Here is a 17,322-nt window from a genome sequence, read left to right as displayed (position 1 = left end):
AGTAGGGGAGGTAGGAGAACTTGGCTCATCGATGGGAGGGGACGAAGACACGTGGTAGTGCTTAACCGCCAAGGCTTCACAATGGTTCACGATGATTGTAATGATGGACAAAGTTGATGTGGCATCCAAGAGAATGTGACCTGCAGGGCTGTAGAGATTATTAACAGAACACAGTGTCCCTCAGGACAAAATAGAAGGGGTCGGGGGGGAGGGAAACTCTGTGCTGGTTTACGTCTCCAGCCAAAAGAAAGCAAGAATGGGATAAACAGACGGCTGCAGAAAGCTGTCTTAATAAAAGTTCACCATCCCTCGCTCAGTTTCTGGACCTGTGCCAGATACCAAACCTGGAGTCCATTTCAGTACAGGTCCAGTCAGAAGACAGAAACTACACTGTGATGTTTTAAATTAAATTTTTTTAAATGTTTATTTATTTTTGCAAGAGAGAGGGAGAGACAGAGCGCGAGCAGGGGAGGGGCAGAGAGAGAGGGAGACACAGAATCCCAAGCGGGCTCCAGGCTCTGAGCTGTCGGCACAGAGCCCGACGGAGGGCTCAGACTCACCCGCTGTGAGATCATGACCTGAGCTGAAGTCAGATGCTTACCTGATTGAGCCACCCAGGTGCCGCTACACTGTGATTTAAACAAGGGAAGTTCAGTGCAAAGAATGATCAAGCTATGATAAAAGAGTCACCGTAAGATACAAATAGATCTTGGGGCTGAGGGAGAGTAACCAAGGCAGGACAAACGTGTACAGGACTTTAGACCTCACTGGAGACAGTAGAGTTGCAGTCCACTGGGTGGTGAAAAATTCTCCAACATCCCACATCAGAGATGGTCCACAGTCATTGGGCAAGCAGGAAGCAGCCCTTGGGGTCACAGACAAGCCACAACCAGTGGACACGCACAGGGTACAGGAGAAAGCTACTTCCATAAGGGAGCTACACGTTACTGGGCTTCAGTGCGTCTTTTTAATTTTTTTTCAACGTTTATTTATTTTTGGGACAGAGAGAGACAGAGCATGAACGGGGGAGGGACAGAGAGAGAGGGAGACACAGAATCGGAAACAGGCTCCAGGCTCTGAGCCATCAGCCCAGAGCCTGACGCGGGGCTCGAACTCACGGACCGTGAGATCGTGACCTGGCTGAAGTCGGACGCTTAACCGACTGCGCCACCCAGGCGCCCCTCAGTGCGTCTTTTTAAATTTCTTTTCCCGTAAGTTCTGAAGTGCTTTCAAAAGGGTCCATCTGTGGACTCTACCACAGTCCTTACAGACTGCCATAATGGCCAAACGCCATAGCCACTTAAGTTTCTAAGGCACTTGCTTCATCTGGCACTCCATCACAATCAACGACAGTGTGATTACTCACGATGCCATCACATGCACTGAGTTACCAGCATCCCGCTTCCCGTTAGCAATGGGTTCAGCGCTGCACTCAAGACCAGAGGATGACCCATCTGATTCCCAAATCCTAACTCTCTGGAGCCATTCCCAGTGTGTAGCAGTCTGGATCCAATCGAGAGACAGCAACCACACCATGATTTTAAAAGGGTAGGTTCAAGAGTAAGAATAATTAGGCTATGATCAAAAAGTAAGAATAAGATGTAAGGGTACTCTAGGGCTGAGGGAAAAATACCCAGGAAGGACAGACTTCTATGGAGGGAGTTCTCTGAAGGCTGGGGTTCAGATCTTGATGGCGAAGGTATGGTTGCAACCCATTAAATGACAGGGAAGTCTGCTGGCTTTCCTAGGCCAGAGCTGGTTAGTTTCTGGGCAAGCAGGGAGAGAATCGTTGTGGGGGAAGGTTGGCCACAGTGGCCAGCGCAAATGGGATGCCTGGAGAGCACAGTGTCTATGTCAGGAAGGTCATGCCATTGTAAGGGATACCAAACCTGGCGTCCTCTCCCTCTGGGGGAGAGGTAGAGGCCAGCAGAAGGAGGTGCTGGTGCAGGCAAGAGCCTTGGAGGGCACGATATCTGTATTGAGAGGGCCATGGGAAGATTATCAGGCTAGGCTGGGCTGTGTATTCTGGGAGCAAGGCTGGATCGGCACCACTGACCGCGTCACTGACTGACAGCACAGCAGCCAGAATGAGTGGAAAAAGCTCCTTGCTTCTCCCTGTATTATTCTTCTAGCACCCGCCACTGAGAAAGATTAGCATTTTGCTCACTGCAAAGGATAAATCCTTAAAAACATTTCATCCATGATCATAGAGTATGCACTGACGTGTAAATTTGGAGCTGAGAGGTAATCAATTGATAATTAGGACACCAGTGAATAACGAAGTCGTTTGTCTCCAGGAAGAAGGACCCTGAAGTACCACAGCAAAATACTCAAATTCTCTTTGTTCTTTCCCAAAGGATGAACGGCTGTTTGCTTGGGTGACTATACACTGGGGAGAGAGAAATACCAATACCTTTGGAAAATTATTGGAACAGGGTCTGCTATTTGATATTGATAGCGCGATGGTTAATTTTATGTGTCAACTTGGCTAGGCTCTGATGCCCAGATGTTTGTCATAATACCAGACTAGATGTTGTGGTGTAGGTATTTTTCAGGCGTGGCTAACATTTAAAATTAATAGACTTCGAGTAAAGCAGATTACTCGCCATCATTCCAAGTGGGCCTCATCCAATCGGTCGAAGGGGTTAAGAATGAAGACCGAGGTCCTCTTTAGGGAAAAGGAATTCTGCATCCAGACTGCCTCTGGACTTAAGCTACCATATCAACTCTTCCCTGGGTCTCCACACTGCCAGCCTTCCTTGCAGATATGCCTGTCCCTATAATCACATGAGCCAGTTCCTTAAAATCTCTTTCTTTACACAACACACACACACACACACACACACACTTTTGATTTTGTTTCCCTGAAAAACCTTGACTAATACAGATACCTAGAAACCAGGTGTCATTATAACCCTCCGCCGAGTGGATGCAAAAGTGAACCAGGAATTAAGTGGATCCATGGCCACAAGATAGCTTAAAATCAATATACTATGTCTGTGCACTGACCCTGTGGCTATTTCCCCAATTCTTGATTATATCACGGAGACCGAATTACTTGGCATTTGAAGTAACGCTTGGCTTGTGGGGATAAGAAATATGATAGTAGGTCAAGTAAAAACCTCTGAAACTGCCCCATCCTCACCCCTAATCAAGGTAGAAACAGCATTGTATCCCAGGGAGGATGGAATGGATTCGTATCAACCTTACGTATCTCAAGGATGCAGTGATGGTGGCCACCACCTTGTTTCCATGTGACCAGCCAGTCTTGCCTCTGCAGAAACCAGATGCTAGATTCTGGAGAACAACAGTAGGCCACTGCAGGCCCAACCAAGTAACATCCCCAATTGCAGCTAATATGCTAACCATGGTATCTTAACTACAGCAGATCAATTATGGCCTTAGGTACATGGTATCTGGCCATTAATATGAAAGATGAATTCTTTTCTATCCTGATCAAGAAAAAGGACCAGAATCGGTCCCTATGAAGTGGAGAACTATACATGTTCACAGTTTTGCCATTGTGCTATGTTAACTCTTCTGCTATCTGACATTAACACAGTCCGAAGAGATCTGAACTTTCCGGATGTCCCACAAAACATCACATTCATTCATTACAGTGATGACATCACTCTGATTTGACAGGGTGAGCAAGAATTGGCTAGCACGCTGGAAGCCTTGATAAAGTGCGTGCATGTACTCCAGCAGATGGACCATACATCCTCGGATAATTCAGGGACCTGCCATTTCAGTGAAGTTCTTAAAACCCCAGTGGTCAGGCGTATCCCAGAACGTCTCCTCCAAAGCAAAAGACAAATTGCTGCATCTTGCACGTTTCCATAAAGAGGAAAGCACAATGTCTGGTAGGCTTCTTTGGGTTCTGAAGGCAATAAATTCCACATCTAGAAATACTGCCCTTCTACCGGTGTCCATCATGAAAATTTGTCAGCTTTGCACGGGGTCTAGAATAGGGAAGGACTCTGCAGCAGATCCAGGCAGTGGTACAAACAGCTACTCCACTTGGGCCATATAATTTGGCAGATGCTATGGTGCTGGAACTATCAGCGGTGGGGACATTGTAGCATAGAGTCTATGACAAGCTCTAGTGAAAGGGTCGCCATGCAGGCCCTTGGGTTTCTAGAGCAAAGACCCTGATCCACAGCGAAGAATTATACGCTTTCTGGAATACTGCTCCTGGTATGCTGCTGGGTCCTGGTAGATTAGAACGATGACCATAGGGTACTAAGTGACCAGGCATTCAGAACTGCCCATAATGACCTCGGAGCTCTGATAGACCCACCGGGTTATAAAGGTGGACAGTCTCAGTAACAATCCATCCTAAGATGAAAGTGTTACACCGGGGGTCAAACGTAAACAGAACCGAAGGGCACAAGTACCTTGCATAATCAGGTATCTCAACCCCACCCCCACCCCTGCCGCAAAGAACCCTGCGGGAGATACTCCCAGGGCGGAAGTGGACAGCAGTGGCCACAGAGATGTACCGCTTAGCTCTCCCTTCAAGAGAGAACAGCTACAGTTGCAAAGATTGAAGTCATTTGACAGCTTCCATTTCAGTGCCTTCAGGATACACTTTGGCTTAACTGAAACCTTACTTTTCTCAGGCAACCCAAGCCAATGACTAAGCACAATGGAGATATGTTATGGACTGAGTGTTTGTGTCCCCCTCTCACTAATTTATACATTGAAGACCTAACCCCTAAGGTGATGGTGCTGTGATATGAGTCTCTGTGTTCCCGCCAAATTCATATGTTAAGATAATAATGCCCAATGCGATGGCAGTAGGTGGGGCCTTTGGGCAGTGCTTACGTCACAAAGGGGAGGTCCTTTGGTCATGAGGGCGGAGCTCTCACGAATGGAATTAGTGTTCTTAGAGCACACACAGTTCCCTAGCCCTTTCTGCCACGTGAGGACACAGCATGAAGCCTGTGACCCAGAAGAGGACCCTCCCGCCGACCACGCTGGTATCCTGATCTCAGGCTTCCAGTCTCCAGAACTGTGAGAAAAAAATAAATTTTTGTTGTTTATAAGCTATCCAGTCTGTGGCATTTTGTTATAGCAGCCAGAACAGCCTAAGACAGGTGGTATTTGGAGATGGGGACTTTGACGTTAATTAGGGTTAGATCAGGTCATGACCATGGGGCCCTGGTAATGTGACTAGTGGCCTTATAGAAGAGGGAGAGAGAGAGCTCTCTCTTTGTCCTCATGAACATGGAGGAAAGCCCACATGAGGACACAGAGAGAAGGCAGCTATTTGCAAGCCAGGAAGGAGTTCTGACGAGGAAATGAACCCCGTCTAACTTTGATCTTGGACTCCTCAGCCTCTGGAACTATGAGCCCCCTCGTCTATGACAGTGTGTTAATGCAGCCCAAGCAGATGAAATCGGTGTATGGCCACCAAGACCCAACCAGGACTCTTAGTCTTTGCTCCAGAGCTCCTCATCAGGCTGATTCAGACTTCGGCAGGTCTGCATTACAGTCCTCCCCTTACTGGTAACTCAAAGGATCTGGTAAGTCAAAGGATCTGTGGTTTGACTTTTCTTTAAATACAAGCAAACTAGCTTATATATTTGAATCCTCTCCTCCCTTTCCTGGATAAATGATAACGTTCTCCGTATGCTTTCTCCTCCTCGCTGTTTACACTTAATATATTCTAAAGATAACTTTATTGTAATATATAGACAATTTTATTCCTTTTTGTACATCTGCTTCGTACTCTATTATATGGAGGTGTTATAGCTTGTTCATCGAATCCCCCATTGAGACTTCTGACTTGTTTTCAGTGTTTCATTGTCACTTCACCTTTAGGAGGGAGCCTGAGAAGTGGGGCTGCTAAGTCAAAGAGCAAATAATGTGTATTTTGCTAGATATTTTTATTTTTGTAATTTTTTTTAACGTTTATTTATTTTTGAAAGAGAGAGAGTGAGAGCAGGGGAAGGGCAGAGAGAGACAGAGAGAGAGAGGGAGAGAGAGAAAGAATCCCAAGCAGGCTCCACGCTGCCAGCACAGATCCCAATGTTGGGCTTGAACCCACGAACTATGAGGTTATGACCTGAGTCAAAACCAAGAGAGGGATGCTCGACTGACTGAGCCACCCAGGCGCCCCAGGTTCTGACTTCTAATCCCAAAATCCATGGCTTTAATTCAAACTCTTGTGACCTCCTTGGACATGCTCTCTTACACATCGTATCATGGGTATGTTGAGGCACATGTACCTGGAGACTGAACAGACATTGACTAGAGAAAGGGCTTTCTAGGCAGAGCAAAATCATACCCTAAGGGATATCCTAAGGGAAAGCATTTCCTAAGAGTAGGAACTGAAAGAAAGCTAATAAATTAGAAGCACAAAGAGGAAAAGAAAATAAACTGGAGATATAGGAGCCAGAACATGCAAGGTATGTAGACTAGATTAAAAATATTTTTTTATTATTTAAAAAAAAAAAAGGATTCCCTACTTTATGCTAAACAGGACGGGACCCATGGGCAGTACACGCTGCCAGAGGTTCATTTGAAATTCTAAGATAAGATAGTAAGCACTAAGTGGGAAATAAAATTCAGTGGGAAGGACTGGTTGATGACGTACATTTCTGAGTCATCTGCTAATGACATAATTTGGAATCACAGGTCTATATGAGAATGTCCCAGTATTGTAATGAGGAGGGGACAGGACTAGATAAAGTCTTAAGGTCCGGTGACATTCACTGCCAGAAAGAGGAAGAGCAGCACACAAATGTATAATCAAGAAACAGCAGCACGTTGTGGGCGTTAAAAGGAAGCCAGGGAAGGAATAGTTAAAGAAGAGAATGCTTGGTTGTGTTGATTGCTGCTTGAGGTTGGGTTTAATGAAGCCACAAAAAAATACGATCATTAGACTGAGCAACAGAGCCCTTAGTAACTTCTATAAGGTCACTGCCCGTGCAAGTGGAAGCCTCACTACAGTTTGTCGAGGAGAGAATAGAAGGTAAGAGAGTGGCAGGGCACCTGGGTGGCTCAGTCAGTTGAGCATCCCCTCAGCTCAGGCCATGATCTCGAAGTTTGTGAGTTCGAGACCCGCCTCCGGTTCACTGTTGTCAGCACAGAGCCCGTTTCACATCCTCTGTCTCCCTCTCTCTCTGCCCCTCCCCTACGTGTTCTCTCTCTTTCTCTCTCTCAAAAAAATGAACAAATGTTAAAAAAAAAAAAGAAGGTAAGAAAATTGAGACAGACTTTGTTTTGCTTCAGAGAAGTTTGACTGGGAAAGCAAGTACAGAAGTGTAGAAATAGCTGGAGGTCTGGATGCAGTAAAGGGAGGTCTTTTAAAGGTGGGAAAAGTACAGTGAACGCAGACGGGAATAGAGGAAGAGGGGTTATGGCCACAAGAAGGAGGGGAATGAGGAATCAAGGGCCCGAGAAGGCCAGGGGCAATCAGATCCATACTGAGGAATTGGCTGGCCATAGGAGAAGAGACACTCCACCAGATGGAATAGGAGGAAAGGAGAGGAGGGCAGGCGCAGATGGGCTTATTGACCTAGCGATAAGATGACCCAAGAGTGCCCATCTGATGGTGTCTATTTTCCCAATTAAATGTGAAGAGAGGTTGTCAGATGAAGGCGATAGTGATGGGGATAGAAGTTTGAGGCTAGAGGGTCTACGAAGCAGACACCCGAGAATTTGAAAGCGAGCTTTCAAGAGGAATGTGGTATGGCGGTTGCCCAATGTGGACAGCTCATTTTAACTTGTCAGTTGGCATTACCATTCTCCTGTATTTAACATCCTGACTTGTAAATTAATCCAAATTGATCTCTGCAAGAGTTTGGTCTGAATTAACCAGATGATGGTTTCAATTCTCCCCTTATGTCTTAGTCTGGATCGCCCCAAAGCAGAGCCTGAAGCAGAGGGGGTGTGTGCTCTTATTTTATTAAGGAGTACAATCCCAGGGAAGGAGCGTGAAGGACAAAGAGAGCCAAGCAAGGAAGGTGAGAAAGCCCAAGTGCCGATGGTATATACCAGTTGCTGCAAAGTGCTATTGATTGCTGGATTCAAAGACTAGGCTCTTAAGAATCCGGACATGCTGTTTGTCAGGGCTTCCCATTTGGCAGGGAAGGGGGTAGAAAGGAGGAAGAGTTTATCCATTGGCTGTGATCTATGAGATCGTAGTTTCATCCCCTACGCTTCCAGGTTGCATCTGTCCGGGTGCATGTGGACCCCTAGTAGGGATGTGCCGGGGTGGGAGGCAGGGCTGGAGGTGAAGTGCTTTCATCTTTGGCCTGTGTGAACTTTTTCAGAGCTCATACAGAGCTGCCCTGCCCATCTATGCCTAACGAGCTGGACTAAGAGGTAGAAACGTCCAAAGAAGTATCTCATATTACTTACACTTCACAATATGGCTTACTGATTTGACTCAAGTCAAGTAACGCTTTAGAAATCCAGACAACAATGGAAATGAACTAGCTGATTTTTGTTTTCGTTTTTGTTTTTTTTAATGCTTATTTATTTTTGAGAGAGACAGAGACAGAATGCGAGTGGGTTAGGGGCAGAGAGAGAGGGAGACACAGAAGCTGAAGCAGGCTCCAGGCTCTGAGCTGTCAGCACAGAGCCCGCCGCGGGGCTCGAACTCACGAGCTGTGAGATCATGACCTGAGCCGAAGTGGGACACTCAACCGACTGAGCCGCCCAGGTGCCCCTGAACCAGCTGTTTTTAAAGTCATTAACAGAAGTCCTCTAACTTCTGTTAAGCCTTCCCTGGCTTCCTTTTAACGCCCAAAACGTGCTGCTGTTTCTTGATTATACATTTGTGTGCTGCTCTTCCTCTTTCTGGCAGTGAATGTCACCAGACCTTAAGACTTTATCTAGTCCTGTCCCCTCCTCATTACAATACTGGGACATTCTCATATAGACCTGTGATTCCAACTTCTAACAGAAGTTAGAAGGGTGGTAGGCTGATCTGAGATTTTAAGATGCTTTGTACATAGCAGGAGAAGTTCAGATTTGCTTTGGGCAGACTTACACAGGAAACTATGTTAAAATTATTATTTCAACAGGGCAGAAGAATCTCATGGATTTTGAATGCTGACCTCCCTGACCCTTAATCAGAACGCTTCACTGTCCTGCCATCCAGTGTCCATCTCAGAGGGACGTTTGTAAGGAGTTGCTTTATCTGGTCCTCAGGGGCAGCCCTACTGACGTTTTGTGGCAGGGCAATTTCTAGTTATGGGGGACTACTCCCTGGCATTTGGGGATATTTATGTCCCCGTCCCCCACCTGCCTCCCTCCAGCCCTTGTGAGGACTGAAAACATTTGCACATTTTGAAATGTGCTCCAGCACCCCAACCTTTGAAAACCAGTGCTGGAGGGGTTGATGGTGAGCCCCTACCTTATAGATGAGGGAACCAGGGCTTAGAGAAGCTGGATAGCAAGGTCACGCTAGACATGAGCAGCGGATTTGGTACTCCATAAATGTAAGTGCTTTCCTAACTTCCCTCTGCAGAGGGCGTTTAAGTGAGTAGCAAGTTATTTAAGTTAGTGCATGTATGATAGGACACAATTTATTAAATATTTTCACAGAGCTGCGTTTCACAGTGAGGTTCACTTGTCAGATGGTCATGCTAACAAAGATAGAGTAAATGATAGAGAAGTCGATAGAAGAAACGATAGAGAAGTCACAAAGTACAAAGACCATGAGGCGTTTGAGGAAAGATTATAGGAAGAAATTATAAATAAACTGGGCGATTCAGCCTAGAAATTGGAATGAGGATTTGCTAGTGGCCTTCGAGCATATGAAGGATTTTTGCACAGAGAATGGTGTGAATATGTGACATGCTATAAGGTCAGAGATGCTGTGAGTGAATGGTGTTTGCATCGGGATAGTGTTTGTAAAGAGCTTGAAAGCTTACCAAGCACTTTCATATACATTATCTCATCTAAATAATTTTTCTATCATTGAGTCGAGTTTAAGGCGGTAGTGTTATATGTACTTGTTACGTACATGCATAAAAATGGGAGAAAACAAACATTACTGATAAAAATCAGAGAAAAGACTACTGAATATAAACATATGATGATTCGGTTTTAATTAGATAGGAAGATGGGAGTTCATATAGGCAGGCCCGTGTCTGACCATCAGACGCCTAGGAAATTCAGGGAACTGGCTAATTTTAATGGAAGGTCTATGCATGCATTACAAGACCCGCCTAACCGAACGCACCAACAGACAGACCATCAATCAAAGTGAAATCAAATTCAAAGAGAAAATACGTATCCGTGACATATTGCAGATGGTCACTGAAAACAAACCCCAAATTAGAAGGAGTTGGGAACCAGGATTATCAGGAACGCATGAGGCACAATGCAAAGACAGGATAAAAAAGATGATATAAGAGAAAACTCTGGAAAAAACAGAAGAATTCTGAGAAGAACTCCTTACGTGAAAAAAAATTGCATGCAAGCCAGAACCATCTAATTCATTATTCATGAGGGATTGTTCGTCGTGTTACCTGTGTGTGTAACCCCAATAACCAGAAATGACATAAGAGGTAAGAATAATTGACTATGTATGCTGCATGAATATGTGTTTTCACAGTTACATTATCTGACTGAGTTTTAAATCCAGGAATTATCTCCTGTGATGGCGCTATTATCCCTTCCTCTTTGACATTATTTATTCAATAAATAGCATACCCACTGTGTGCCAAGCCTCCTTTAGGCACTGGTGAGGCAGTAGAGAACAGAATAAACATATTTTTGCTCTCATGGAGATTACTTTCTTGAATGTGTGTAGGGGGTGGGGAGGGGAGGAACAACAGGTGAACAAAATAAAGAAGTAACATTTGACCTTGCAGCGTGTCAAGGGTGGTAGGTGTTACAGAGATGCTAAAACAGGCAAGGAGGGTAGGCACTATTGGGGCATCCATAAAAAAATAGTATTTGGTGCTCTGGATAAAATATTCAGTGAAAAGAACAGGTCTGAAACTGCATATAAGTATATTGCCCATTTTAATGTAAAAATACATTTAATACAATATGCACAGAAAAGAGAATCCAAGGGAATATTCCTAAAATTAAAGCAATTATCTTTTCAGTTGGTGAAACCAGGAGTGATTTTTAAAGTGTTTTTCTTTATATTTTACCATTTTGCTAGTTTTCTATGTTAGCACATATTACTTTTATAAATCGGAAGCAGTACAAAGTTATAATTATTTTTTAAATATGGTTTTCATTTCCACTACATAGAATGGAGCATAATAGATTTGTGTTACACGTATGGAAGGATCATTTTTCTAGAGAGATAAAATTAAATCTTCTTGAAACCCCAATAATATCTCTTATCATTATCCACTGTTCTCTCTACTAAAGTGCTACCAATTTTTAAAGATCTTGACCTTTCGCCCTGATTTCTCTCCCCTCATTCACTTACGGCTTAGACCACTCATAAGATGTTTACCAAATATTGTTTTGTATTAGTAACCTCCCTTCAAGAAGGAGTGGCTAAGACTCTGGAAAACAGGATGGAGGTTCCTCAAAAAATTAAAAAATAGAACTACCCTACAACCCTTTGGAAAGAGCCCAAATGTCCATCGACGGATGAATGGATAAAGAAGATGTGGTATATATATACAATGGAGTATTATTCAGCAATCAAAAAGAATGGAATCTTGCCCTTTGCAACTAAGTGGTTGGAACTAGAGGGTATTATGCTAAGCGAAATTAGTCAGAGAAACACAAATATCATATGACTTCACTCATAAGAGGACTTTAAGATACAAAACAGCTGAACTTAAGGGAAGGGAACCAAAAATAATATAAAAACAGGAAGGGGGAGAAAACATAAGAGACTCTTAAATACAGAGAACAACCTGAGGGTTGCTGGAGGGGTTGTGGGTTGGGGCATGGGCTAAATGGTTAAGGGGCATTAGGGAGGACACTTGTTGGGATAGCACTGGGTGTTACATGTAGGGGATGATCACTGGAATCTACTCCTGAAACATTATAGCACTATATGCTAACTAACTTGGATGTAAACTAAAGAATAAAAAAATGAATTAAAAAGAAAAAAAGAGGCAGTGGCTAAGAACACAGATTCCAGAGACAGGCTGCTTGGGATTGAATTCCACCTTGCTACTCACTAGTTGTGTTACTATGGCCAAGTGGCCTAATCTTCCCGTGCTTCCTCACAGAAAACAGGATGTAGGGGCCCTGGGCTCAGTCGATTAAGGTTAAGCGTCTGACTCTTGGTTTTGGCTCAGGTCATGATCTCACGGTTGGTGAGTTCGAGCCCCTCGTGGGGCTTTGCACTGACAGCACAAAGCCTGCTTGGGATTCTCTCTCTCTCTCTCTCTCTCTCTCTCTCTATCTCTTTCTCCCTGTCCTTGTCCTGCTCTCTCTCTCTCCCAGAAGAAATAAAGTTAAAAAAAAAAAAAAAAGACAGGATGTGCATAATTCCTATCTCATAGGTTGGTATGAAGAAGAGTGAGTTTATCCATCTAGTAGGGACAATGGTTGGTATATATTAAATGTTACTCATTGTTATTTAATTTTCCAGAAGATGAGGACCACATTTGATAGTTCTCTATATTAGCTCCAACTAAGCACAGTGCTTAGGAAATGCATCCTATCCATCTTGTATCCCTAGGGCCTAACATGTGGGGAACAGGTGAGCTTTGGCGTGGGGTAGGAGAAAATAAAATGTCAAGCAGTTTTATCTGTTATGTTTGTAATCCACTCTGTCATTCTTCAAGGTAAACAGCAGGTATGAAAGCTGAGGCTCTGAGAATTTAAACAACTTGCCCGAGATCACCCTGCTGTTAAGTGCAAATTAAATCCATGTTTGTTTGACTCTATTCGTTGTACTATGTGTTGGAAATAAACGTGAATAAATGGATGAGTGAATCTGAGAAGGATCTGGAATTGTCTTTTGAGCTCCTCCTGTGTTTATTTATTTACCGCTGTATTCCCAGAACTTCGCACAGCGCCTACTTCACAGGAAGCGCTCAATAAATATTTATTGTTAAGTGAATGAATAAATAAATGAAGAAAAGGACAAAGGAACAAATCAAGGAATGAATAGGCAAAACGCCCTTTCAAAATATTATTTTCAGCCTTAATATCCAGTCTCCTACATTCAGTATATGACAGGATCATGATAAATGCATCTATTCAGCACCTAGAGAAAGTGGAGGAAGTAATTCATTAGCTATTTGCTACATGCACAAATTCAGACCAACTGGTACACAATCACCCGTGGTTTTATTTTTATAAAATGAAGAAGTAATAAGTCTCCAGCTGTGCAACCATAAGCTTCATTTTTTTGGCTGTGGGTTCACATGGAATAGGCAAAGGCATTCTAGTAAATTTATATGGTGCATCCCCAACATATTTTCTCTGTCGATTCAAAGAACTTTGGGGAAACATCTTTGTTTATATTTTAGATTACTGTATTTCTTCCCCCCTCCCCTAAAAAAATCAGTCTCAAGCTGGCAAAAATCTACAGGGACTCCTGGAGGGACTATTACAGATACTTCTTTTGATTCACGCTAGTCCCCCACTTCCTCTTAATATAAGCATGGGAGAAACACCATAAGTTTAAGATAAAATGATTTATTTATAATAACATGTCAACATGATAAAAACACATTAATATATCTGCAGGGTACAATGAAAACCTGCTCTAAAAATCAACTGTAAAAATAACTTCCATTTCGATGAATAATAGTAGATAGCTCTGGAATGAGCCAATGCGTGTTTTTGCGAAGAAAGCTTATATCCCACTGGTGCTTATAAAACATTTCTCAATTTATAAAAATATGCTTTTTTGCATGATTTTAGAGTTTATAAACAAAGTCACGCGGGAAATGGCATAGTATCATTATGTTTTATATGGGTACATTCTCTCCATTCACACATAAAATGTTCAACATTAGAATGAATTTTGGAGCAGGGAGGTTGCTTTCAGATAGTCAAATAACTATAATATGCAAATACAGTAGAACAGAAATATAAACAACATGAGTTAGTCACAGACGACTTTAAAATTTTGACAGCTACTACTAATGCACAATATTGAACAAGAAATCTTTCTCAGTGGTCAAACTAGAACCCTCCAATAAATGAGAAAATACTAATGTTTGGTATTATTATTTCTATTACCATATGCATCTGGGTGTATAGTTATACAAAACACAGTTACAATCCTGCAACGCAGTTTCTTTCCTTTATTTTGCTTCCCGTGGGCATTAGTGGAGAGTGAGAACTGTCTGAAGCATTTCATAAGCCTAAAGTCCTATTTCATTAGGACAAAACTCTTCTTCCTCATGTCATTTTCTTTACTGAATTAGATTGGTGGCAATGGATTTTATTGTGAAAATGATTTCTTTTCAATTTTATTATAAAAGGGGAATCATGACAGATACATTATTATTAATTATTAATACAAACATAGAGGCATACCTGTAGGCTATTGTATGGCAAGTATTTGCATCCTTTGCACGCACTTTGGTACAAAAAGGCGGACATTGTGTTAAGAGTGACACACGGCACATATTTGACAATCTATGTGTAACATTTGCTTCTTTGTTTTGAAAGTCACTTCAAAGTCCCCCCTTTTGTTTATATTGCTTATGGTTTTTCTCACAAGGACGCTATGATCAAAAAGTTAATTCTTTTTTGCTATAGTACCAGGCGACCCTAACACTCCAGTGGCTTACATTAATATAGATTTATTTCATGCTCACAGGCCTCTGAGCATCGCCTACAGCTTTGATGGGCTCTATATGGTTTTTTTTTTCGGTTCAGGACTATCCGAGAAAGGCTATTTGTTTGGCAGAGATCAGAAGCTTAAGAGGACAGAGCAAACCATGCAAGCATGTTAGTACCTGTTCAAGGATGGGGTGTATGTCACATCTGCTCACATTCCATTGGTCAAAGCAAGTCACATGGCCAAGCCCCTCATCAATGTGGTGGGGAAGTATATGCTTCTCCTACACGGGGAGGTGGGGGAGGAAAAATTGGGGGTTAAACGTAAAGTAGTATAATCTGTCTTGACTGCAGATTAAAGAGCCAAGTCATACCCCTGAGTTACAAAAACGAGTTAAATTCTAAAATATCCTTTCAGATTTAAGTAACATTTTAGTATTTCGTTGGAAAACCACTTACAAAGGACGTGATTGTTTGGAAGCCAGGCTAGTAGTTTAGAGAAAGCGATCTGATACATTAATTAAATCTAAGAAAGTACAGAACAAAACATATCAATTTCTTTCTGGGGCTTCCGTAGCACCTGTGCTTATCTCTATCATTTTACATATTATTATGCCTTCTGATCGTTCATTTCTGAAGTCAGAAGCAGTATGTATTATCTTTGCATACCCAAGGCCTAGTCAAAGCCCTGGCATCAAAAAAGCACTTAATAAATGTCTTTTGAATGACTAAATGAATCCATGCACACAGAAACCAGAATATGTTGTTCTTAATCTTTTTCAATTCTAAAATCATGGGAGAATTAAAGTAGTTATTTTTCTCTCCCCCGTTTCCTATGTGGGGCTTCTCACTTTTCCTTCTCTCGGTGAGGTGATTTTATTTTAAATAAAATAAGTTAAGCATGGTTCGTTTAATATACCTCAAGTGTTTTCCTGCAGATAAGCTGTGTGCACATGAACATCTGTGCGTGTGTGTGTGTGTGTGTGTGTGTGAGAGAGAGAGAGAGAGAGAGAAATCTGTACAAACAGATTGTATACATTTACCAAATATCTTTAGGGTATTCACTATTCATTTACTACACTATTGATGAAAATCAGTTCTTGAACCGACTTCTTTCCACATTTATTTCTTTTATGATTTGCTTACTGGGAAAATCTTCAGAGAGTCACATTATGTAGTTATGAGCCTGTCAGGAGGTCTATTACCATAACAACACAGTTAAAAAGATTCCAAATAGGTTGTATAATGCAGTCCCTTCACAGTAAACAGCAGACAACAATATACAGGAATGAGAAAGTGATGATAATTCAAAAAAAAAAAAAATGAAAATGGAAACAGTAGAATGCAAACTGGTTTCTATTTCCATTCAGCACATAAAATAAACCTTTCGATTTCTATAAAATTATTGTTAGACTCACTTGGCTCAGTTGTATATTTTCCTGATGTAAACCTCACACTGAAGTCATGAAGTATTTTTAAATGAAGTTCATATGAAATTGCATCTTTGTGAGTTATTCAGAAATAATGGAGAGGTACCATCTCTGCAATTCCCCCTGCTTCTCCAAACCATGACTTTCCAATTCTGTAGCTGATATTAGAGGGATGAGGTATGTGACAAGAGTAGACAGTATTATTTTTATGTTGCTAAACAAAAGGAAACAGAATTTGCTTGTTTTTTTTTTTACATATGCATATCCTCTTCCTGCGGGAAACTTAATTGTTCCTGACAAAACTTTTGAGGACGCGAATGGGTGTGATTTCTTAGTACAAGTCACCTTGGCTTCTTTTTTTCTTATAGGTAAAAATGTGATGACAATTTATTTTATTTTATTTTATTTTATTTAACGTTTATTTATTTTTGAGACAGAGAGAGACAGAGCGTGAACAGGGGAGGAGCAGAGAGAGAGGGAGACACAGAATCTGAAGCAGGCTCCAGGCTCTGAGCTGTCAGCACAGAGCCCGACGCCGGGCTCGAACTCCCGGACCGTGAGATCATGACCTGATCCGAAGTCGGCCGCTTAACCGCCTGAGCCACCCAGGCGCCCCTCATTTAGTCTTTAAACTGTCATCACATGGGGCTCAGGCGGTTAAGCGGCCGACTTCGGATCAGGTCATGATCTCACGGTCCGGGAGTTCGAGCCCGGCGTCGGGCTCTGTGCTGACAGCTCAGAGCCTGGAGCCTGCTTCAGATTCTGTGTCTCCCTCTCTCTCTGCTCCTCCCCTGTTCACGCTCTGTCTCTCTCTGTCTCAAAAATAAATAAACGTTAAAAAAAAATTAAAAAAAAAAAAAGACTAAATGAATTATCCAAAAATCACAACTTCATGAAATCTCAGATTTGTAATGAATATTCAGAAGATTTTCATTTAGAAACTCACACATATCAGGGCAAAAATAGTAAAGTGATTCAAAATAGTTAACACCCGAAATCTGAAAATTCTTGGCTTAATGCTGAGAAATATTTGGAATATAATAAGATCAAGCTGTTTTTATCTGATGCTTGACTCTATGCTAAGGATTCTATCACATACAAATTCTCTATGCTAAGGATTCTATCAGATACAAATTCAGCTAAGACGTAGTGACACGAAGCTATGACATAAAGCTCCCAGCAGCAAAGGAGTGAGAACATAAAATTC

The 17,322-nt window shown here is 42.3% G+C and overlaps 1 long non-coding RNA gene across 1 annotated transcript; it reads left to right on the top strand.

The window, feature by feature from the left end:
• Positions 1-4,917: 4,917 nt before the first annotated feature.
• LOC125912559 (uncharacterized) lies at positions 4,918-10,768 on the top strand. Its single transcript, XR_007454777.1, has 3 exons — positions 4,918-5,016; positions 5,340-5,528; positions 9,039-10,768. It is a non-coding gene; the product is annotated as an uncharacterized LOC125912559 (long non-coding RNA).
• Positions 10,769-17,322: the final 6,554 nt, after the last annotated feature.

This window comes from Panthera uncia, assembly GCF_023721935.1.
Source record: "Panthera uncia isolate 11264 chromosome C1 unlocalized genomic scaffold, Puncia_PCG_1.0 HiC_scaffold_4, whole genome shotgun sequence".
Lineage (NCBI taxonomy): Eukaryota > Metazoa > Chordata > Mammalia > Carnivora > Felidae > Panthera > Panthera uncia.
The sequence above is the reverse complement of the archived record's forward strand: the minus strand, read 5'-3'. Positions and strand labels throughout refer to the sequence as shown.